Consider the following 25045-nt stretch of genomic DNA (forward strand, 5'->3'; position numbering starts at 1 on the left):
CATTGACAACATTATGCGCTCCCACATAATTACTAGTAGGACAGGGCATGTCTTTTGGATGAAAAGCTTGTTTGAGTTAAAAGAAAACTTGTCTTCAATGATTGTTACCATTTTTTGTAGGCTTATTAGAGCTGGGTGCATCATGGGTGGTTAGCCAAGGAAGCAGGATCCTTCTAGTTGTAATGAATGGAAAGCTAAATGCACGATGAGGGAAATTCTCTAGAAGCGTAAGGTAACTGCATATATTGAGAATTTGCATGACTTCAAACCACATATTACTAATTACTTCTTCAAGAATTGGTCTGGGGAGAGGGTTACTCTTTATGGATTCACAGTGGACTTGACAGAGGAGTTCATTGCTAATATTATTGGTCTTCCAATGGAGGGTCTAAAGTTCAAGAAGGAAGCCAAATAATCAAATGCGTCTTTCAAGAAGTTTCCCAAAAAGGAAGAAAAGGAAATGAAACTTGTCAAGGACGGGGATTTCTATGAGCTGGATTAGATCAAGGTAATTTGGCAAGATGTTTTATCTTGCGTTTGTGAGTATTTTATTTTGGATGGTAGGTCAAAAAGGGTACATAAATTCCTTTTTTTTATCTTGAACCATTTTCAGTATAAGGATGGGTTCTCCTTTCCCTTTTATTTAAAGTTTTCATTGCTAAAAATCCTGTAGGCCCATAGAAAGAAAGAGACCTGACTAGTTCTTCATGAAGATCTTATTTTTTTAATTGAAAATTATTGTAGAAAAAATATAGTGAAACTTTCACCTATTATGGAAATGAAGAGAAAATATTTTGGGGAAGAGCCTCTTGATAAAATGAGTCTTAAATAGGTTAAAAGCCAAAATGTGAAACTGAGGAGGGCTATAGTGAAATTAAGGGTAATAAGAAGGAGATTAAGGATGATAATACTTGGAAGGTTGATAAGGAAGCAATGTATTCTGAGAGAAATCAAGAAGATGAGGGTGAAATGGAAGCTGGATATATCAATTCCAACTTTGATGGGTATGCTAGTATTTAAGGAGTCACTTTGGTTAAAGATGATGGGGAAATAAATAATGATGGGAAAATGGTGACTAAATCACATTCTAAAACCTCAAGTTAGAATGAGGATAAAAATATCACGATTCAAAGTGAAGGGCCAAGCCAAACTAAAATTAATGAGGTAAAGCTCCTAGTGAACTCAAAAAGGAAAAGAATGATGAGGAGAATTCCCTTATGATTAAAGATTAGAATATAAACTAGGAGAACTAGAAGGATAATACTACTCAAGAGGGTTTAAAAATAATAATCAGTTAAAGATGGATGATACCCTTGATGTGACTATTAACCCAGAGAAAATGTGTAAAGAGGCTAATGAAGATGACAATAATACAACGAAGCATTATTTTCTCCACAAGGCTAAATTGAAAGATGTTTCTTCTATTGAGGTTGATTCCTAGCTCTATAATGAGATCATTATTATCAATAAAAATATGGGGGATTTCTAGAATGACCTAGATAAAGAAAGAGCTAAGATAATTCAACTAGAGAGCTAGGTGGTTAATATCCTTGAGAAGTTTAAGGCTTATGAAATGGAGCTATGCCAAATGGTTAAAGATAGAAGTCAAAGGATGGACATGGTAAGCTTGAATTTGTGTGTAGTTGTTGTAAGCATTGATAAAAGAAGCAATGAGGAATTTATTTCCCCTATTGTAGTTAAGTTGTCTAGAGGCCCTAGTAAGAGATGTAGGAAAAGTACTAAGAAAGTTATTTTTGTTTCTCTAGGTTTTGTTGTGGAGAACATCCTTCAAGAAACTATAGTAGCTAGTGTAATCACCTAAAAATGGTCATCTAGACTATTAGCCCCCTTTTCAACATTTTGGCTAAATTAATTTAATCACTTACTTAAGCCAAATTTCTAATAATCAATTTATTTGATTATAACCTATAGTTTGACTATGCTATCCTAAGTTCATTATTTGATTAAAAGAACATGTCCCCTTTTAATTAAATAAAAGACCCCATTCTTCTAACCCACTTAAAGTGCACACATAAAGTCCTTTTTCTATTTTGCAATTAAAAGAAAAGGCTTTGTGACTTTTGTCTTATATGACAAGTCAACTTATATTCTATTGGTTGACTTGTGTGTGCACATGGATCACTCCTATTTTCAAATTCCACCGTTGATCATCCACCATCTTCATCTTGATCTCTATTGTCCATACATCTTTAAAAGGGAGAGAGCTTTCCCCCTCAAAGCATCCAATCCTCATTTTGAATATTGTTATGCTGCAGGTTTTCTAACAGGTTTCTTTGGAGCTTTGTGGAGAACTTCTATTTCTTGTCTACATTCTCTCATACCATAGCATCTTAGCTTAGCTTTCATTTTTACATGTAGCTTAATCTCACATAGCTTAATAATGGTATTGTAACACTCTCATACATGTTTTAGCATAGCTGCATTTGACATTCTCATTCTAGCTTAATCTTCATTTGCATTGCATCCTTGAGGAACTCCTTGGGACATTTGCATTCTTGCATCTTGTCTTTGGAACCTCCCATTGCATGGTTTACTAGCAAGAAGAGTATCTCTAAGGCTCATCTGAGAGCCTTTTTATTCTTGAAATATACTCTCTTGCACTCCGTGGATAGGGAGCTCTAAGCTGGCATCCAAGCATTCCAAACTCATGGAATCGTTTGGATAGAAGGGTTTAGAGTGTGACACTTTCGAGTGTACAGCTAGTAAGGAATTAGATAAGGTGATCAAAGAACTAGCTTGATTGTGGTCTTTGGTTGCTGGTCCTAGTTATCCTATCTCTATTTGTTCTTTAGCTTTTATTTTTTTGATATTTTGTTAGGTTCTAGGTCCTTGAAAAACTTATTTTGAACTTTGATCGATTATTTGTAGGTTCCAAGTACTTGTAAAACTTAGTGTTTTTTTGTGATTATGAACCTTAGGTTCTAGGTCCTTGTAAAACTAGGAGAACTTTGATCCTTTTATCATTTTTGCTTAGTTGTAAGGGGTTTTAGGTCCCCTCAAAACCTATTTTTACCTTAATATAAACATTAAGTTATCCCTCTTTATGGACATCCAAGGAGGAATGTTATTGTTAACAAAAAAATAGGCCACACCAAGTAAATAGATCTCATATCTCCAAATAGATTGACATTGTCCACTGCGAATGAAAGCTTGAGATCACAAGGTTCTTCTTTATAATGTGGCCAAGTTTTTTCTATGTCTTTAAATAAAAAAACATCCATAGGAATTTACATAATGTCATCTTGACTTCTATTGTGTGCATGGTAAATTATTCCAAGCTAGTGCACCTCAATAATCGTTCAAGATGTGGACTAATGAGAATGTACTGAAGAACCTTGTGAGGCACCTTTTTTGTTATTTTATCAAACCAATATTTACTAATATGAGAATTGGGGCATTTTTTTACAAATTCATGTTATTTATGATTTAGAATGTGATCATTGGGACATGCATGTATTGTCTAATACTTCATTCCAATTTTATTCGTGATAATAGATAATTCTTGATATGAATGAGGTAGGATATTTGATGGTGCTAACAAAAACTCACCTATCAACTTACAACAACAATTATGATTTGTTAACATAATGAATAGTAATGGTAAGATAACATTGAAGATGATAAAAATGACACACCTTAGCATACCTTAGCTTACGTGACATTTCTTCATTGGATAAACCATTCATAACCTTCAAGTTCACAAACAACACTATAGCAGAGAGAAGATTTGTTTGGGAGGCTTACTATTGGGGCTTGTATTCCTTCTCAAGTATAGGTATATCAAGACCATCTTCATAATCATTATCAGATGCACTAGTACCATCATAATGATCATCTTGATTAGCTATGCCAATACCATCTTCTTCAATCATGTCCTCCAACACATTATTAGATACATCAATACCATCATCTTCAATTGTTTTCCTTTCCATAGGATCATCTTATTCTTCCAGGGGAGAATTTTCCTTGGCTTGGATATTCAAACCTCCATGTTCCTCTAGTTGGAAATCCACATTCACCAATCAACAAAAATTGTCCCCCCCTTCAACATGACCATGTTGCCTATAATGATTTTGGACTGATGCGATTAGAATTCTATGATTCTTTAGACCCTTACACTTTTTGCAAGGACAGTAAAATTTATCAACTTTTCTTCCAAACTAAGACCACAATATAGAAACTATCTTGTTATTTTTTTCTGAGTTCTTATTGCTAGGTGTGGTCTTTCTTCACAGAGAACTATTTGGGCTATAAATATACAAAATAGAAACATACAACCATTAGTAGTATCTTGTATATAATAAAAAATAATAAGTATAAGAACCATCTTATGCTAAGGGTTTTTATAAGTTCATGGTATTGATTATTGTAATGCACTCTTTAGTAGCTTCATAGGGATTCATATTATATATGGGGTTGAAAATGTCCTTCTTGCATAGTGATATTATTGGGGAGATTTCTATTTAGAGGCCTGAAGGCTTTTCCTAGGACTAGTCACTTGTTTGCAAACTTTGGAATTCATTTTATGGTCTCAAACAATCCCTTTGGGCTTGGTTTTACAGGATGGACACTTATATGCTCTATTTAACTTTTATTCTAGGTCGATAATTTATAGCCAATAATAAGAGGGAGATAATTTAAAATTAGTTTTCTATGTGGATGAATCTATTCTTATATGCATCTCTCCTTAAACTATTAAGAGCATTTAGAGAGCATTGAGAGAGAAAGTATAATAGATCTTGTATTTATGTATTACTTCATTGGTCTTCAAGTTATAGAAGTATTCTTTTAACATGCTTTATAGGTTTGACATGTTTGATTGCAAGCCTATGCAAAAACATTCTAGTCAAGTGTTGTGCTAAGATCCTTAAATTAATGTTGCTTCATATTGGTAGTTAGTTGGCAATCTTTTGTACCATACACATATTTCTTTTGTAGTTTGACTAGTCTTTAATTTCTTTTACAATCTATATGAGACTTACTTGAAGGATGCTAAATGTATCTGGAGGTACATTGAGTGCACTTCTCATCTTGGCATTCATTGTTCACCAAGAGATCCTCAACAAAATGGGCCAATGATGCTAGTAATCATAAGTCTACCTCTATCATTTTTTTCTTAGTTTTTGTTAAATTAAATGGCTTAGAAGAAGTAAATTTTGTCACACTCATTTTTTTAACTCACCATTAAAACCTAAATCAAGCCTATAATGTTTTTTAATTCGTATTATGTTTAGTTACCTCAAAAGAGTCTATAGGAAATGCCCTTTAATTTTTCATTCCATGGTTTGGATTATATTGAAAGTCCTTGAATTTACTAATATATTGTATAGTAATATGTAATTCCTTTCTCCTACCTCTTTATAAACTTTTTTCTTTGTTCAATATAATAAAGTGCATAATTTCTGATTTTTCATGCACCAAAAGTAACTACTTTTCTCTCATCATTGGGTATTGGAAATCATAGGGTTTGAGACAACTCAGTATGCATGCTATGGGAAAGGGAGATTCAATGGCATAAACACATGTATTCCTCTTTCTCTAGTGCATCCAAAAAAAATGTGTATGTTTGGATTCGATGACTATCATTCCACAGAAAGAGCCAACAAAATTATAAACATTTGTTTCTTCAATGGAGGGCCTCTGATATGCGTCCTGTCAACCTTAGAATGATGCTGAATATGAAAATATAATTTAAAAAAAATAAAACTTGCTCTTACTATCATTGAATAAGCCTATTATCTTTCTTTATTGATTGAATAAAGCTATAGCTCTTTGTTCTTCTTCTTATACCTATATTTCTTGTAGTAATCATTAGTTTATTCCTATTATGTTTGCCTTCCAGATTATATAAATATCTAATGGTAATGTTTCTCATGGGGGTGACCATCATTTGCCCAATTTATAGAGGCATCTCTATCAGTAAATTATTATTGGTGTACCTTCTTTTCATATTGTATAAAACTATATATAAATTTATGGCATTGTTTGGTTTTCCCACATGAATTTCTCACATGTGTCAGTGATTATGTAGACTAGCATATTAAAAAGCTTTATACTATTCAAAAGTAATGACATAAAATGTAGATCAAAATATTTAGAAGCTTTAGACTTCATTTTAAAAAGAAGTTTACAATTAAAAAATATCTAATTCACTCCTATGACAAATTGGTAGTCATGTGTAATTAACATAAATGATTTATGGAGGAGTTACAAGGGGATGTTAAAATTTAAAATTCACAGCCAAGAAACAATCTAAAAATGTAAAGTTTTCTTTTATTACCCATCTACATAAATTCATGGACAATGTGGAAAATGTCTAATTCTTCAAACAAATCTGCCAAAAGCCTACAAAAGATGCATGCTTTTTGGCTCTCCTCTGAGTGGAATTGCATCAAATCTTGAAGTACCTATCATCATTACTTTATAAGTATGCACAAACACAATTTATACCCATCCAAGAAGCAAGCCACATATTAGAATTATCTCAAGGGGGAAGTTTGTGAAGATCAATGGAAAATGTTATGGAATGAGGAGTGGTCTATTTGATCTAATGTAATCCAAGAAAAAGGGAACAAATTTTGATCATTTCATACAACAGGGAGCAAGGAAAATAATACTTGCATTTGAAAATATAGCATGTACTTGAATTAATTATTAAGACATTCACTTATGAAGATAGGTTTTTAATTCAAACACATAAATTTTGTTACAAACCCTAGAGCACACATCCTTGAATGAAAGAAATAATTTAAAGAGAATAAGAATCCCTACTGTGAAATTGTGCCATCAAGAAGAGAGTTCATGAATGGGCTCTATATGCACATTTGGGAGCTAAATTAAACTAATGAAAGAGCCTTTCCTAAAAGGAAATTCATGATGAATTGGGGAGAAAGAGTCTACCAAGATGAGAAATATAAATCCCTCTGGTGATCATATCTAGGTTAAAAAGAAAAAAAGTTCTTTTTGTAGTCTCACATGTACCTTACAATGGAAACCATTTTTATTTTCTCTAATCGAATAGTCTATGCATTTTGGAAAGCATGGCCTTATCACAGTATTGCCTTTCTTTTAGAAGTTGTGCTATGGAAAATATTTGGTTTCTTACTCTAGAGGGGGAGAGGGTTGAGTAATAATGACTGGTCATTAGTGCAGAGAGGCCAAATAAAGAAGAGTTAATGCAACCATAATTGTTCATACACAAAAAAAAACCTTGAAAAAATGTAACAAAGAAACTTACCTCAAAAGATATCAGAAGAAATCAGTGCACATAGCTAAACAAAGCCCTATTCCCACCCACACCCAATCTACCCAAGTGAAAATAAATTATTAAGTTTTTCCCACATCAAAGTAAATTTCATTTCTTTTTTTGTTTATATCCCCTGTTCATCAAAAGTTTGAAACTAAATTTTAAGTTTCGTCGAAATTTCTAACTTTTTGGGATAAAAAACAAAACAAAAATGAATTTCAAAAGCCAAAATGGCCTTTGGTCAAAAATGTTGGTTGAAAATAATGGTAAAATTTACTAGTGTGTGTGATGTGATAGTAGCTTCTTGCCATGATATTGAGTTGTAAGGCACTACATATTGTAATTAGATTGTAATCATTGGATAATAAAAATATTGGACTCACTATTGGTAGACATAGTCCAGGGAATGGGTGAATCACTTTAAGTCTTTGTGTATTGTATTCTCTTTTGTGTGTATTATTATTTTTTGATATCAAGCATATTTGCATGTAATTTTTATTTTTGTCTTATTAATCCTAACAAGTGGTATCCCAGCCTAGTTGTTTTAGTTATTCTCCACAAGAAAGTCTCATTGTTGAGTGGGAGAAATGGAAGATGCGGGTAAGATGAAGGTTGAGAAGTTTAATGGGCAGAACTTTCAGTTATGGAAAATGCAAATGGAGGAGTATCTTTATTAGAAGGATTCATGGTGGTCTTTTGAAGGAAAATCCAAGAAACTAACTGCTATGATAGATGAGTACTAGAATATTTTGGATAGAAGGCAATTGGAATTATTCATTTATGCATGGCATAATTGGTGGCATTTTATATTACAAAAGTGAATACAAAAAAAGATTTGACACAAACCCTAGCAAGGTTGTATACAAAGTCCTCTTCTTCGAATAATGTATTTCTCATAAAGTGTTTATTTAATATGAAGATGGTAGAGGGTGGATATTTTGTAGATAATTTAAATGAGTTTAATATAAATACTAGTAAATTATCTTATGTATGTGTTAATTTAGATTAAGAAATTAGGACTCTTGATTTTGTGTCCTTTTCTTGAAAGATGGAATGGCTTGGTAATGGTTGTGAGCAATTCTATTTCTAGATCTAATACCCTAAAATTTGATGATGTGATTAGTTTAGTTTGAGTTAGGAAACTCATAGGAAACACTCAGGTGGATCTACAATATGAAGTGTTTTGGATGCATAAAGAATAGGTAGAGTGACTGAGAGAGGAAACAATTCTAGAAATCTTGGGAAATCAAAGAGGAAGAAGTATCAATCAAGAGGACCAAGAGATTGCTAGTATCGTGGAATACTAAGGCACAACAAGAAAGATTACTGGACTTGAAAGAACAATGTGTTGACAATTGGCTAATGGAGATATGTAATTATTGTCATTTATGGAAACACACTTATAGGAAACCTCAAAAATAAAGATACTTAGCTTTTGGTAATTAGAAAATTGTCTAAGTATGGAATTTGGTGTACATCAATATATTGTTTTGTTTATAACTTGTTGCTGATATCATATTATGACTAGAAAAGTTAGACGAAGATAGTGTACATGTTGATGATGATGTATATAACCTTGAAAGTCAATATAGATTGTAGGAAAAAGAGATATTCATTTTTTAATAAAACAAGACAATAGAATTAAAGGAAAGGATTATTTTGTTTACAAAATAATGACTTGTCCAATTAGGGCCTACATCCTAGATGTTTACTCTAAGTTGGAAAAGTATATTGTGGTCTTAGCCGACCTAGCATAACTTTGTGAAAATGCATGGTATTTATGCAAAGGACACTTTGCAATAAGATGTGTGAAGTAATTGTGTAATTGGTATGTTAATGAATTATATGCAAACTTTTGTGAAAGCTATTTGTGATCAGAGATTGAGCTGAAGATCAGAGATCAGTCAAGAAAGAAGTTATAGTAACTATTTTCTAGAAGTTTGATTACTTGTTTGAGTAGTGAGCTCTTCTTGTAATTGGAAGTGCATGTTTGGGTAGTGGGCACATCTTGCATTTACTATACTACAACTCCAAGCAGGGTTGGAATCTCCTAACAGGAATTTAGAGTCTCCTAACAAGGACTCCTTATACTAAATTTTCTCATTGACTCCTAACAAGGTCCATCCTCTAACAATGAACTTGTATATCAGTATATTATCTAGTGGGTATCATCACCATCGAGGTTTTCCCTTGGCTAGGGTTTCCCTAGTTAATAAAATATGGTGTTATGAGTTATCTTTGTGCATGGTTACTATTACTATTTAGCATTACTTTATTACTTTGTTATTTATGGTCTAAAGTAAGAAATAATATCTAGTTAGTGATTAAAGTTTGTAGATTACTGATTCACCCCCACCCCCCTCTCTCAGTAATCCCTATTTCTGACACAATGAAGGAGACGAACAAGATGAAAAAAGAGAGGAAAATGTGGTAAGAAATAAATACAAAGAGGATGCTTTTCTTCTTTCCTTAGAAAGTGTTGATGGTTCATGATTTTTAGATTTTGTGGCTTCATTTCATGCTACTCCACATAGAGGTTATTTTCTTGAAAGTTGTGTGTTGGAAAACAAAAAGAGTTAGTTTTGTGAAGAGTGCGAAAGAAAAGAAAAATGAGACATTAGAGCTTGTTTTAGAAGATTGGTCGGAAGCATGAATGGCTAGTTTGTCATTGATGTCAACATAGCATTTTTCTATGGTATTTGACAGAAGAACACCAGAAAGATCAAGTTGGTATGGATGGCTAGTTGAGTGTTTACACTATCCAAGGTTATGGGAGATACTTTTGAGTATCTGGTGTATTTAGTTAATGTCAAAAGAAGAAAGGATAAGTTTAGAAGAAGTTATGTAAGTTTTGGTGATGTCTATTTTGAGATAGAGTTTATAGAGGCATGTTCTAGTAAACTTGTTATATCTCTTAGCAAATTTTTAATTCTAAGAATCAAGGTTGAGGACATAAAGAAGATATGTTGGTAATGATATGGCTAAGCTCGCTCATCATAATATTGCATGTACAGAAAGTTATTCAAGTTGCAAGGCAAAAGATTATTATTATCGCTAGGTGTAACATGCTCTTAATGTGGTCCTATAATAATTAATTGAGAAGGTCTAACAACCAACTTAGGGAATTTTTTTTAGGACTTGGTATAAAGGAAGGATATTTTCCTTTAACATGGTATGGAATGATATGTTTTGATGATTGATTATAAGTAGCAGAGAGTGTAGAATGCGAAGTTGAGTAGAGCAGTGCCAAAGTGAAGGAAACTTCATTGCTAAGGTTTTGTTGAGTGATTCGAGGTTTGGTATTTTGATTTGATGTTCATGAGCTAGTCTAAAAGGTCTAATAGTGATTAGTCTAGTTGACAAGATAGAGGAAAGAGGAAGATAATAGTAAATTACTTGCTTGAGCAGTGAACTCTTCTTGTAATTGAAAATGCATGTTTGGGGAGTGGGCTCTTCTTGCATACATTGTACCACAACTCCTAATAGGGTTAGAATCTCCTAATAGGGGTTCAAGGTCTCCTAACAGGGATTCAATGTACTAAATGTTGCAATAGACTCCTAACAGGGTCCATCCCCTAACACAAAATATTAATATTAGCACATCATCTTGTGGGCATCATTCGCACTGAGGTTTTCCCACTAGGGTTTTCCCTTTGATCAAGGGTTTCCCTAGTCAACATATCTGGTGTAATTGTCTATGTGCATTTTATTATGGTTGTTGCTTACTTTGATTAAATGGTTAAGTTTATTTAAAGAAGATAAATGTTTCAATTATTGGATAACTGATTCACTACCCCCCCACCTCTTAGTTATCTTGGTGGAGTATTGTTTCTAACAATTGGTATTAGAGCATCAGGTCCTTGAAAATAAAGTTTAACAACTTTGGGAGATCATGGCAAGAGAAGATAGTCGTAAGTCAGATCATGGAAATTTCAACACAGAAGATAGAAACTCTTGGTGAGTTATCTGAAGAAGACATGAAGATCAAGGAAGGTATTGATCTGGTTATGAAAAGAGAAAAAAAAGGTATGGAAATTTTTTCTTGTTGGATATATAATGAGTTTGGTCATTGTGCATCTACATGCCCTAAGAGAATAAGGAAATCTAGAAAGAGTTTGCTTTCTGATGATGATGAAGAATTTAAAGCAAGTATGGGAAGATTATTCAATAATGATCATAAGAATAATTTGGTTAAGAAAGAGGAAGTGTTAGAAGAGATAGATTTGACAACTACTATTGATCTAAAGGCTAACCATGAAAATTTGGAAGTTATCATTAGCAATGATTTGTAGAATGGGAATCAAGTTGAAGAGAAAAGATTCAATCCTAGAGCAGAAGAAAGAGTTGATTTGAAGACTCCTAAATAGAATGGCACTGCAGAGAGAAGGAACAAGTCAGTTACAAAAGCTACAAGAGCTATGTTAGTAGAGAATGATATATCCAAGATATTTTGGAGAGAAGCTATGAATATAACAGTCTACACTATGAACAGAGTGCAAGTCAGGAAAGACACAAACAAGATCCCATATGAATTATGGTTTGGTCACTCACCTACAATTAAGTATTTCAAAATTTTTGGAAGTTGTGTTATATCAAAAGAGATGATGATATTGGTAAGTTTGATGCTAGAAGTGATGAAGGTATTTTTCTTGGTTATTCATTGAAAAGCAAGGATTATAGATATTATAATTAGAGAACTAAGACTATTATGGAAAGTGCAAATGTGAGAATTGATGAATAATTTAGAATACAAGAGAGAATAGTTTATTACAATTTAGATGATGATGTTGTTACTAAGCTAAGGAATGATGAAGTATTCCTTGACACTAACATTTATTTGTAAAATGAAGGAGAGCCTAGGCAAGAAAAAATCTTGAAACCTTTAGTAGAGCCAAGAGTTGAGACAACAACTCCTACTTTAGGAAAGAATATGATAAAAAATCAGCCATCCAAGTAGATCATCAAAAGTAAAGATAAAGGTGTGATGAAAATAAGTAGAGTAAATGAAGAACTATGCCTAATATCTAAAGTTGAGCCTAAGAATGTAGATCAAGCATGTAAAGGTGATTATTGGAAACAAGCCATGAAAGAGGAATTAGATTAGATAGTTAAGACTGAGACATGGGGATTAGTCCCCAGACTAGTAGACAAGAATGTAATAGGAACTAAATGGGTATTTAGGAACAAGATGAATGAACAAGGAAAAGTTGCAAGAAACAAAGCAAGATTGGTATGTAAAGGCTACTCGCAACAAGAAGGGATAGATCATGAGGAGACTTATGGTCCAATGGCTAGAATAGAGGCAATAAGATTATTCTTAGCCTATGCAGCACATAAGAAATTCAAAATATATCAGATGGATGTCAAGTCAACATTTTTGAATGGAGAATTTGAAGAAGAAGTATATTTTGAACCTAGAGGATGCCCTTTGATAGATGACAAGGAAATTGTATGTAGACTAAGGAAAGCATTGTATGGATTGAAGCAAGCACCCAGAACCTAGTCTCTAAGGTTGGACAAACATTTGACAAAACTTGGATATAGAAAAGGTATGGTAGATAGTAATATGTATTGGAAAGAAATTAATGATGGTTTGATGATTTTGGTAATATTTGTTGATGATATCATATTTGGAGGAAATGATGAGGAAAGAAAAAAGTTTTCTAACGATATAAAGAAGGAATTCAAGATGAGTATGATAGGAAAGATGAAATATTTCCTAGGATTGTAGATTATATAGAAGAAGGAAGGAATCTTTATTTCTCAGAATAAGTACTTGAAAGATTTACTAAAAAGGTTTGTATTGGAAGCATGCAAGCCAATTGGAACACCTATGGTAACTAGACACAAGTTATCTACAAAGGATGAGACACCTATTGTTGAACATAAAAAGTATAGATCTATGATCAGAGGATTGCAATATCTAACTCACATGAGGCTAGATATAGTAAATGTAGTTGGAATTGTTGCAAGATTCTAGGTTGATCCCAGAGAAGCACATTATGCAGTAGTAAAAAGGATAGTTAGGTATATGAGGGGAACATCAAAGTACCGATTATGTTATGAGATATCTAATGATTTCACTCTAAGTGCTTATACTGATGTAGATTGGGCAAGCAATATGGATGATAGAAAAAAAACCCATGGTGGAGCCTTCTTTCTTGGAGGAAGATTGGTTTCTTGGTTAAGTAAGAAGTAGGATTGTACACCATAAAGTACAATGAAGGTAGAGTATGTTGCAGTAGCAAAACAATTGCAATCAAGTCATTTGGATGAAGCATATGCTAAAGGATATAAGGATAGAAATCAATGAACCTATTGTTATACATTATGACAACACAAGCACAACAAATATGTCTAAGAATCTAGTGTTGCATTAAAAGACTAAGCAAATTTATATCAAGTATCACATATTGAGAGAGAAAGTTGGAGATAAGGAAATCAGATTGGAATATGTGAGCACCAAAGAGAAGATTGCAAATATATTCACTAAGCCTCTTCACAAAGAGACTTTTGAGTATTTGCGAGGTGTGCTTGGGGTTATGCCCCTTCCTACATTAGAGTAGAAGATGCAAAAGTGAATCAATCCAAGGTAATAGAGCACCATTTTTTGTCTAGACTAAATGTTGATGCTTCTTGTTCGATGTTGTTTTGAACAATGTCTTTTGACACTTGAGCTAGTAAGTATCAGTCATTGTAGAGTTTGAAGTAGAGATGTTGGTTGCTGAAACCTTTGACATTGATGTCAATGGAAGAGAATATTGCATGAAAAACATTATGTTGAGGAAGATTTTTAGCATGAGTATAGTATGTACAACATGGAATGATAGTTTGGTAGGAAGCACATTAAGGTATATCAATGGGGGAGAATGATTGATGAAGAGGATTTGAAGATGAACAATCTTTTGTTGGTATTCTTGGAACTAGATATTTTTCATCTATATTTGCATCAATTCCAAAGGGGAATATTGTTAGAAGATTGGTTGGAAGCATGAATGTTGATGATATGCCTATGGGGGATTACTATAGATATGTTACTATGATGATATGTTACATTCATGACTAAGTTTGTCATTGATGTCAACATAGCAATTTTTTGTGGTCTACAATGGAAAGACCAAGTTAGTAGGAATGGCTAGTTGAGTGTTTACACTATTTGAGGTTATGGGAGGTACTTTTGAGTATCTAGTATATTTATTTAATGTCAGAAGAAGAAAGGATAAGTCTACAAGAAGTTATGTAAGTTTTGGTGATGTCTATTCTGAGATAGAATTTACAGAGGCATGTTCTGGTAAACTTGTTATATTTCTTAGCAGAGTTGTTATTCTGAGAATTGAGGTTGAGGACATGAAGAAGACATGTTGGTGATGGCATGGCTAAGCTCACTTGTCATAATATTATGTGTACAAAAAGTTATTCAAGTTGCAAGGCAGAAGATTAATGTTATTGCTAAGTGTAATGTGTTCTTAATGTGGTCCTATAAAAACTAATTGAGAAGGTCTAACAACCAACTCAAGGAATTTTTTTGAGGACTTGGTATAAAGGAAAGATATTTTCCTTTATTATGGTATGGAATGATATGTTTTGATGATTGAATATAAGAAACAAAGAGTGCAGAATGAGAAGTTGAGTAGAGTAGTGTGGAAGTGAAGGAAACTTCATTGCTAAGGTTTTATTAAGTGATATGAGGTTTGGTATTTGGATCTGAGGTTTGTAACATGGTCTACAAGGTCTGAAAATGATTAGTTTGGTTGATAGAAAAGAGGAAAGAGGAAGATAATAGTAAATTACTTGATTGAGCAGTAAGCTCTTCTTTTAATTGAAATTGCATGTTTGGGCAGTGGGCTCTTCTTGCATACATTGTACTATAACTCCTAATAGGGTTGGAATCTCCTAATAGGGATTCAAGGTCTCTTAATAGGGACTCTATGTACTAAATTTTGTAATAGACTCCTAATAGGGTCTATCTTCTAACAAGAAATATTTATATTAGTACATCATCTTTTGGGTATCATTCCCATTGGGGTTTTCCCTCTAATCAAGGGTTTCCCTAGTCAACATATTTGGTGTAATTGTCTATGTGCATTTCATTATGGTTGATGTTTAGTTTGGTTGAATGGTTAATCTTTTTTAAAGAAGATAAATATTTCAATTATAGGATAACTGATTCACCCCCCCACCCCCCTTAATTATCTTGGTGGACTATTATTCCCAACAGCTTGTGCATATAGATGTATGGGTACCATCTCAGGTGTCTTCTCTTGGTGGCTCTTATTATTATGTTACATTTATTGATGATGCAACTAGAAAAGTATGATTTAATTTCCTTAGAAATAAATTTGATGTATTTACAAATTGTAAGAAATAGAAATGGTTGGTTGAAAATGAGACTGATAAAAGATTAAAATGTCTCAGATTTGATAATAGTAGTGAGTATTGCAAAAATGAGTTTGAATATTATTGTTTCACTAATGGTATTCATAGAAAAAAAATTTCTAGGAACTCCACAAGAAAATAGAGTGGATGAATACATGAACAAGATAATAATGGAGTGTACAAGGAGTATGAGGTTGTTGCTAGGCTACCCTTAAATATGTGGGTAGTGGTTGTCAATAATACTAGATATTTGATTAATAGAGGTCCCTCTACACCTTTGAGTTGTAGTATTCTAGAGGAAGCATGGATTGGTAAGAAGGTGAGTTATTCTTTTCTCAAAACCTTTGGTTGTGAAGAATTTGCACATATAGATTCTGAAAATAGAACCAAGATGGAAGCTAAATCTAATAAGTGTATATTTTTTGGATATGACATTGATGAATTTGGTTATAGGCTTTGAGATTTTAAAAATCATAAATTTTAAGAAGCAATGATGTTATGAGAAGAAAGGTAATGATTATGTAGTGTTGGATGATACTCAAAAGGATGACGTTCCAACAGTCCCTCATGCTCTACAACAATTGTAACAACAAATACCACACACCCCAGTAAATGTTCAATGGTCAACAAGGCTAAATGGAGCTCCAAAAATATTTTATCTCTCTTTGTATTCAATTTTATTAATAGATTCTAGTGAGCTTGAATCTTATGATGAAGGTGTGTAGGTGGATACAAAGATTTAGTGAGAGTATTCATGACAAAAAAATTGACTCCTCGTTGAATAATCAAACTTGGGATTTATGCAAGTTGCCTGTATGTAAAAGGGATTTATAGAATAAATGAATTTACAACTAAAAGAAGAGGATGAAGGTAATAATATATTTAAAGCTAGGTTAGTTGTAAAAGTATTTTCACAAAAAAGGGTATTGATTTTGATGAGATATTTTCTCTGATAGTTAAAATGACTTCTATTCACATTGCTCTAAGTTTTGTGGCTACTGAAGACTTGTATTTGGAGTAGCTTGATGTTAAAACAAACTTTGTTCATGGTGATCTAGATGAAGAGATATATATGGCACAACCACAAGGATTTGAGGTCAAACGTAAGGAGAATTTAGTGTGCAAATTGAAAAATAAAATTGTATGGCTTGAAGAAAGCACCTTGGCAATGGTATCTTAAGTTTGACCAATTTATGAATGAGCATGGTTATACTCATTTTCATTCAGACCATTATGTTTATTTAAGAGGTTGGATGATGGCTGATGCATTGTTTTATGTTTATATTTTGATAATATGCGTGTAGCTAGTTCTAACATGGATCACATTAAGGGGTTAAAACATCTGTTAGTACATTCATTTTCTATGAAGAATTTGAGTGTAGAAAAACAAATTCTTGGTATGAAAATATGTAGAGATTGGAAGAGTAGAAAGTTGACTTTATCTTAGGTTGGTTATATTGAGAAGGTGTTATAACATTTCTCTATGGAGAAAAATAAAGCTCTTAGCACACTTTTGTCTGGTCATTTGTATTTGACTAAGGAGATGTGTTGAAAGACACAAGAAGAGGAGGATAAGATGTCCAAGGTACCTTATGCTTCAATTATTGGGAGCTTAATGTATGCTATGGTGTACTGGGCCAAATATTACACATGTAGTGGGAGTGGTTAGTGGGTATATGAGTCATTCTGAGATTGAGAATTGGAATGAAATCAAATGGATTCTTAGAGATTTGAGAGGAACATCTATTAAGTGTTTACATTTTTGGGGCTCTATTACTAATTAACAAGGCTACACTAATCCAAATTTGGTAGGGAATCTTGATACAAAGAGGAGTACTATAGGTTATGTATTTCCCAATTGGTAGGGCAGCAATGGGATGGGTTTCTTGGTTATAGAAGGTGAATGATTTATCCACTACCAAGGCATAGTATGTTGCTTCTATAGAGATAACTAAGGAGATGATATGGCTTTAGATCTTCTTGGAAGAATTTAAATACCCACAGAGGCATAATTGTCTATATACAGATAGTTTGAGTTCCATTCATCTTGCTAAGGATTTTTCTTTGCATTCATTCAGTCTATTTTGGATGATGGATAGTTAAAGTTGGACAAGAAACCCATAGACAATTATCTAGTAGATATGTTTATAAAGGTAGTAACAAGGGTGAAGCTGAACTTATCTTTAGCTTTAGTTGGTCTTCTAGACTTAATAGAATAGAGGAATAGATGAGTTTGAGGTGGTTTGATCTAGTGGGGGCCTCATGTAGTAGTTGTTTGAAATAGACAATACAAAGAGGGGGGGTGAATCAGTATTCTAAAAACTTTTTTCCACAATTGGATATTATTAATTACTTTGCAACATGCATAAGAAAGTAAACCAATAATTTTGAACAATAAATATAACCATACACAAGGGAGAACTCATAACACCATTATTTGTTAAGAAGGGAAACCCTAGCCAAGGGAACAGTGGTACCCACAATATGATCCACTAAACAAAAGAATCCCATTGAGGATACTAACCCTGTTAGGAGTCTTTGAATTACATATAGTGTCATGGTCCTTTTTAGAAGACTAAGCCTTATTAAAATCCTCAACCCCGTTAGGAGTTGCTTCAACCATGTTAGTATTTGGTATTACAATTACAACTATATTGTATGCAAGAAAATCCCACTGCCCTAACATGCAATTATACTATATAATACTTTTATACAAAGATATAGGTACAAAAACCTCTTTATCACTGACTGACATACTTTGCATAGCCTGATTTGACATTAGAATTTGTAGCACAGATCTCTCATATAACTTCACATGTCTTATACATAGTTTGCATATATATCATATATTTTTCATTCTCAGATATATCACATATCACACATTTTTTATATACTTTGCATTAAGTAACTCTTTACTTATACCATTTCCTATCACAATAACTCTTGTGTAGTTAGATTGATACAAACACACGTTACACTAACTTAAGGCAAACATCTAGGATGTTGTCCCTAAAAAAATGAGTAATTATTTTGTGACAAAAATAATTCCTTTAACACTTTATACCTCTTTTCTTGTTGTACTCTGTTCTGTTGTGCATACTATCTTTACTAGTATTTGGCCTATAACTCTGTTCATGACTTGTGCACTTAGGTACTTCATCATGATACTCTGATATACCTTCCTTAACTTTTCGCATGCCAAGTAGCTCTATAGCCTTTTCTATGCCAAAAAAAATCTTTGTGTTGCAAGTGAAACTATCTAACACTTAGTCAATTTTCTATCTTTGATCATAGAATCTTAAGCATTATGTTTTGTCATTACATCTTGAAATATATGTTTCCATTAATAACAACCCTAACTCATCTTACCTAGCCATATTTCTAATAGTAGCGATATTTCTACAAGACTAGTTTCCAAGTTAGTTATTGTTGTCTAGGGTGGAGCCTGACTAGTCCCCAAGTGGGAGATTGTTAGTTTGTGGTGATTAATCAGGGAAGCATTGTACACTCTCCACAATTCCTCAGTGAGGTTCAAGGCTATTTTATTAGAAAATTTCAAACCAACATGTTATAACTAATTTTAACCCTAAAGTAATTAAAATCGTGTACAAAATAGCTTAGGGTTAGGGATTTCATAATCTATGATGTGATAATAGCTTCTTGTGGCAGTATTGAGTTGTAAGAGATTATAGATTGCAATTAGGTTGTAATCACTAGATAATAAAAATATTAGACTAGTTGTTGGTGGACATAGCCTAGGGATTGAGTTAACCATGTTAACGCTATCATGAATCCTAATGATACTACATTGGGGGATTATCCTAAGCATTGGAGAGTATTGAGATGTTGCATTCATGATTGTGTTTATCATTGATGTCAGCATAGAAATGTTTTCATAGAGATTGGAAGAACAGCAGTCAGAGATCTTATGTTGCATAGTAATTGAGTAAGGGTTAAGTGATGTACAGTTAAGGACATGTTCATGAGATTATCTTGATGATTCATCTAAGAGGATGAAGTTAGAGTCAAAGATGTATGATAATTGTGTTTGATTTACTATGAGTAGCGCAGAAATAAAGCATCTATTTGGCACTTTTTGATATTTACATTATATTTTTTAGCCAAGATATAATGACGTGATGCATAGTTAGCTAGTGATAGAGCATAGTTAGGTGATTACATCAATGAGTGCACAAGACCTTTAGTCACATGTAAATTTTTGTATAGAATGTGAGGCAACAATGTTATTGTAATCGTAATTAATTATATACCTTATTTTAATTAATTAGGAAAGCCTTAAGGTTGACTCAAGGAATTATTATGAAGGTATGGTATAAAGGAAAGATGTTTTCTGTAATTGTAAGTGTATCAAGTATGTATTGTGCATTATATTAGTGAAGTGAGAAAAGGAGCAAAAGTGTTGATTGAATGTGTGTAAGCAATCCAAGGGATTATTGGATGCACAGTTCATGATTTGGTTACAAAATCAAAAGGAGTAGAAGTTCACTTGAAAGGACAAAGACAAAAGAAGGAATTACAATTTAGTTCTATTATTTTGCAAAGAATAATATAGAGATCATTTGGATAGTGGGTTCATTGCTCTTTCCCTCAAAGTTGTTTGGGTAGTGGGTCTAGCTGTCTTCAACAACTCCTAACAGGGTTAGAATCTCTTAACAGGGATTCAAAGTCTCCTAACAATGACTCATATGTACTGAATGTTGTAATAGACTCCTAACAAGGTATATCCTCTAATAAGGAATATTTATATTAGTACATCATCTTGTGGGTACCATCCCCATCGGGGTTTTCCCTCTGATCAAGGGTTTTCCTAGTTAACATATCTAGTGTTATTGTGTATGAGTATCTTGTTGTGGTTTTAGTTTACATTACTCATATGGTTAATTTTTTTCAAATTTGTTATTGGTGATATTAATCATTTAATTGATTCACCCCCACTCTTAGTTATATCAGTGGACTATATATTCTAATAATTCATATCAAAACATCAGGTCCTTGAAGGATAAGCTTAACAAATTTAAGAGGTCGATGGAAAATATTTTCAGAAAGGATAGTCCTAGATTTGATGGGGCCAACTATGATAGTTGGAAGGAGAAGATGAAGACTCATCTATTGTGCATGGGTCCAGGATATTGGATCTTGACAAAGGAAAAGAAGAAAATCATTGAAGAATCAAAGCTAGAAGATTACAGTGAGGAAGAAAGAGATATGTTCATGTATAACATGAGATCAAGAGAAGCTCTATTATTAGTCCTTCTAGAGAATAAATACAGTAAGGTAAAGTCACTTGAAATATCTCATGAAGTTTGGAAAGAAATTTTGAAGGTGATGATCACGCTAAAAGAATAAGGTTACAAAGTTGGATATGTGCATATCAAGATGCTAAGATGATGGAAGATGAATCTATAAGAAGTTATATTGGTAGAATATAAAAAATGGTTGTAGGAATTTGATCTCATGGTGGAACCAAAGATGATGATGAATTCATATGGAAGATTTTGAAAATTTTGACAACGCCATTAAAACTATAGCTCAGAAGATATAGCTAGTAATGCCCTAAACTAAGGATTTCACCAAGGAAACTTTGCTTGGTAGATTGGAATTAGCAGTAGAAGATCTGAGAAAGTCTAGTGAACTTGCAAGAGTCGAAACAACCTTTAGTGCCCTAAAAAATTGACCTAATTTGACAAGGAGTGCAAGAAACCATAGAGATTTTGCTGGCAACAATAGAGCTAATGAGGACAAGAAGATAGAGGAAAGAATATCCCTTTTGGTGAGAAGAGAAAAAGATGGTAAGAAAATCTTTAACTATTGAACTTGTAATGAATTTGGTCATTATGCATCTGAATGTTCTAAGAGAGAAAAAAAGTATAAAGGAAAGTTTAATCATAGAAGAGCTAGAGATATAGATTTTTTGTAGCAAATGAGGATGAAGAATCTGATGAAAAAGGTCAAAGTGAAAGTGGTGATGAATTAGGATTTGTGGCTATCAAGGAAGATGATCTTGATAGAGAAATTTGAGAAGAAAGAGCTTTAGTTACCTAAGTGGGAAATAAATCTAATTGTATAATTGATAGTGTTTGTTCACATCACATGATTGGTGATATGAATAGGTTTGTTAAGTTCAAGAATCATGATGGAGGAATTGTTAGAGTTGGTAATAATGCAACCTATCATATTACATGAATTGGATCCATTACTCTTGATGGTAAAACTAACACTGATGATGTCTATTTTGTTGATGGATTGAAGCATAACTTGTTGAGTGTTAGACAGTTAGTGGAAAAAGGTTATCAATTGTAGTTTATTGAGAAGACCTATACCGTTAAAGACAAAGACAGTAAGACAATTAGAACTGGCACTAGATCTAGAGGTAATGCATTTTAGTTAAATCCTACTGAGATGACATGTTTGATAGAGAAAGTTGATAATAGTTGGTTGTGGCATAAAATATTTTTTCATATAAACTTTGATAATATTGTGAAGGTTATTAGTATATTTGTAGTGAGAGATCTACCTAAGATTGTTAAGCCTATTAACATTGTATGCAAGGAATTTATTTTGGCTAAGTAGAGGAAATTGTCTTTTCCTAGAAAGAAGTTCACTACCATAGAGAAGTTGGAGATTGTTCACATAGATCTGAGTGGTCCTGCAAGAACCAGAGGATTCTATGGTGAAAGGTATTTTATGATTTTTGTTGATGATTTCACTAGAATGATGTGGGTATCATTTCTTAAAGAGAAATTAGAAGCTTTTGAGAAGTTCAAGATATTTAAGAATCGAGTTGAGAATGAATCTAGTGTTAAGATTAAATGTTTGAGATTTGATAGAGGACAAGAATTTACCTCTAGAGAATTTAACATATTTTGTGAAGAAAATGGAATCAAAAGATAGCCATCTACACCTAGAACACTTGAGCAAAATGAGATTTCTGAGAGAAGAAATAAATCTATAGTGGAGGTAGCTAGAGCAATGCTATTTGAGAATGATGTTTCTAAGATATTCTAGAGAGAAGCAGTGAATACAATAGTGTATACTTTGAATAGAGTACATATTACAAAAGAAAGACACCTTATGAACTATGGTTTGGACATTCATCATCAGTCAAATATTTTAGAATATTTGGGAGAAAATGTCATATTAAGAGACATGATGAAACTGATAAGTTTGATCCAAGAAGTGATGGAGGTATTTTTCTTGGTTACTCTTTATAAAGTAAATGTTATAGGTGCTTTATCTATAGAACTAAGACAATAGTTGAGTGCACAAATGTAAGGATTGATTAGAAGATTGGAATCAAAGAAAAGATGATAGATTATAATTTAGATGAAGAATTGGATAACTCTCAAATTGTTCTAGATAGAATGCTAAAGTTTTCCTTAAGACTAACAATGACTTGCAAAATGATGTGCAAATTATTGAACAAGGAGAAGCGAAGAGATCTTAACCTAGAGAAGAGATGAGAGTTGAGATGTCAACTTCTACCCCTAACAAAAATTTGACAAGGAATCACCCTCCTGAGTAGATAATTGGAAGTAAGGACAAATGAGTAATGACAAGGAACAAAGTAAATGAGGAGATATGTTTGATATCTCAAGTTGAACCAAATTGCATAGATGAAGTAGTCAAGGATAATCACTAGATCCAAGAAATTAATGAAGAATTGGATCAGATAGTTAAGAATGAAATATGGGACTTAGTTCCTAGACCAAAGAACAAGAATGTGATATGAACTAAATGGGATTTCAGGACTAAGATGAATGAGAAAGGAAATTTTTTGAGAAACAAGGCCAGACTTGTTTGTAAAGGTCATTCACAGCAAGAATACATTGATTATGAGGAAACATATGCACCTGTAGCAAGAATGGAAGTAGTAAGGATGTTCCTAGCTTATGCAACAAATAAGAAATTCAAGGTTTATCAAATGGATGTCAAGTCTACATTTCTAAATGGAGAACTAGAAGAAGTCTATATTGAGCAGCCTGAAGGTTTTCTTTTATTAGAAGACAAAGACATGGTATGTATATTGAAGAAAGATCTTTATGGTCTAAAGCAAGCACCAAGAACCTGATATGCGAGGTTGGACAATTACTTGGCAAAGCTTAGATTTGCTAAAGGTACGATATATAGTAACTTGTATCTAAAAGAAATTGAAGATGATTTATTGATCATTGTAATATTTGTTGATGACATCATTTTTGGAGGAAATGATGAAGCTAGTGACAAATTTTCTACAGATATGAAGAATGAATTTGAAATGAGCATGATAAGAGAAATGAAGTTTTTCTTAGGATCACAGATTGTGCAGAATAATGATGGTATATTCATCTCACAAACTAATTATCTAAAAGAATTGTTGAAAAGGTTTGGTTTGGAAAGTTGTAAAACTATTGGTACACCCATGATAATTAGTCATAAGTTATCTAACAAATATGAGACACTTGTAGTAGAACAAAAGAAGTATAGATAAATGATTGGAGGTTTACAATATCTAACTCACACAAGACTAGATATAGCAAATGCAGTTGGGATAGTAGCTAGATTTCAAGCTAATCCTAAAGAATATTATTTTGTAGAAGTAAAGAGAATATTTAGATATCTGAAAGAGACATATGACTATGGAATTTGGTATGAAAGATAAAATGATTTCACACTTTGTGCATATATTGATGTTGATTGGGTAGGCAGCATGGATGACAAAAAGAGCACCAGTGGTGGAGCATTCTTTGTTGGAGGAAAATTGGTTTCTTGGTTAAGCAAGAAGCAAGATTGTACTTCATAAAGTACAAATAAGGAAAATTATGTTGCAACAACCAATAACTGTTAGCAAGTTATATGGATGAAGCAAATGTTGAAGGATATCAGAATTGAGATTGAAGAGCCTATTATCATTTACTGTGATAACACAATTATAGTGAGTATGTCTAAGAATCCTATATTGCATTCTAAGACTAAACATATATCAATTAAGTATCATGTGCTAAGAGAGAAAGAAAAAGAAAAAGAGATCAGATTAGAGTATGTAAGTACCTAAGATCAGATTGTAGATATCTTTATGAAGCCTTTGTCTAAAGATACATTTGAGTACTTAAGAGGTATGCTTGGGGTTATGCCCTTGCTTACTTCTGAGTAGGAGATGCAGAGAGTGTATCAGTCTAGTAGTACAAAGAACTACTATTTGACTAGACTAAATATTGATGCTTCATGAAAGGTGGAGTATTTGGCATGGACTAAGTCATGGAGGAATCTTGGTATTTGGTATATGGTATTGAACAGTTTCTTTGGACACTCGAGATAGTTTATGATTTGAGTAACTGACTAACAATTGGTATTTAATAATTGATGTTGTGATTGGAACCTTTGGCATTGATGTCAATGGGGGAG

This window comes from Cupressus sempervirens, chromosome 8 (assembly GCF_028749045.1).
Source record: "Cupressus sempervirens isolate cs-2001-9-10 chromosome 8, ASM2874904v1, whole genome shotgun sequence".
NCBI lineage: Eukaryota > Viridiplantae > Streptophyta > Pinopsida > Cupressales > Cupressaceae > Cupressus > Cupressus sempervirens.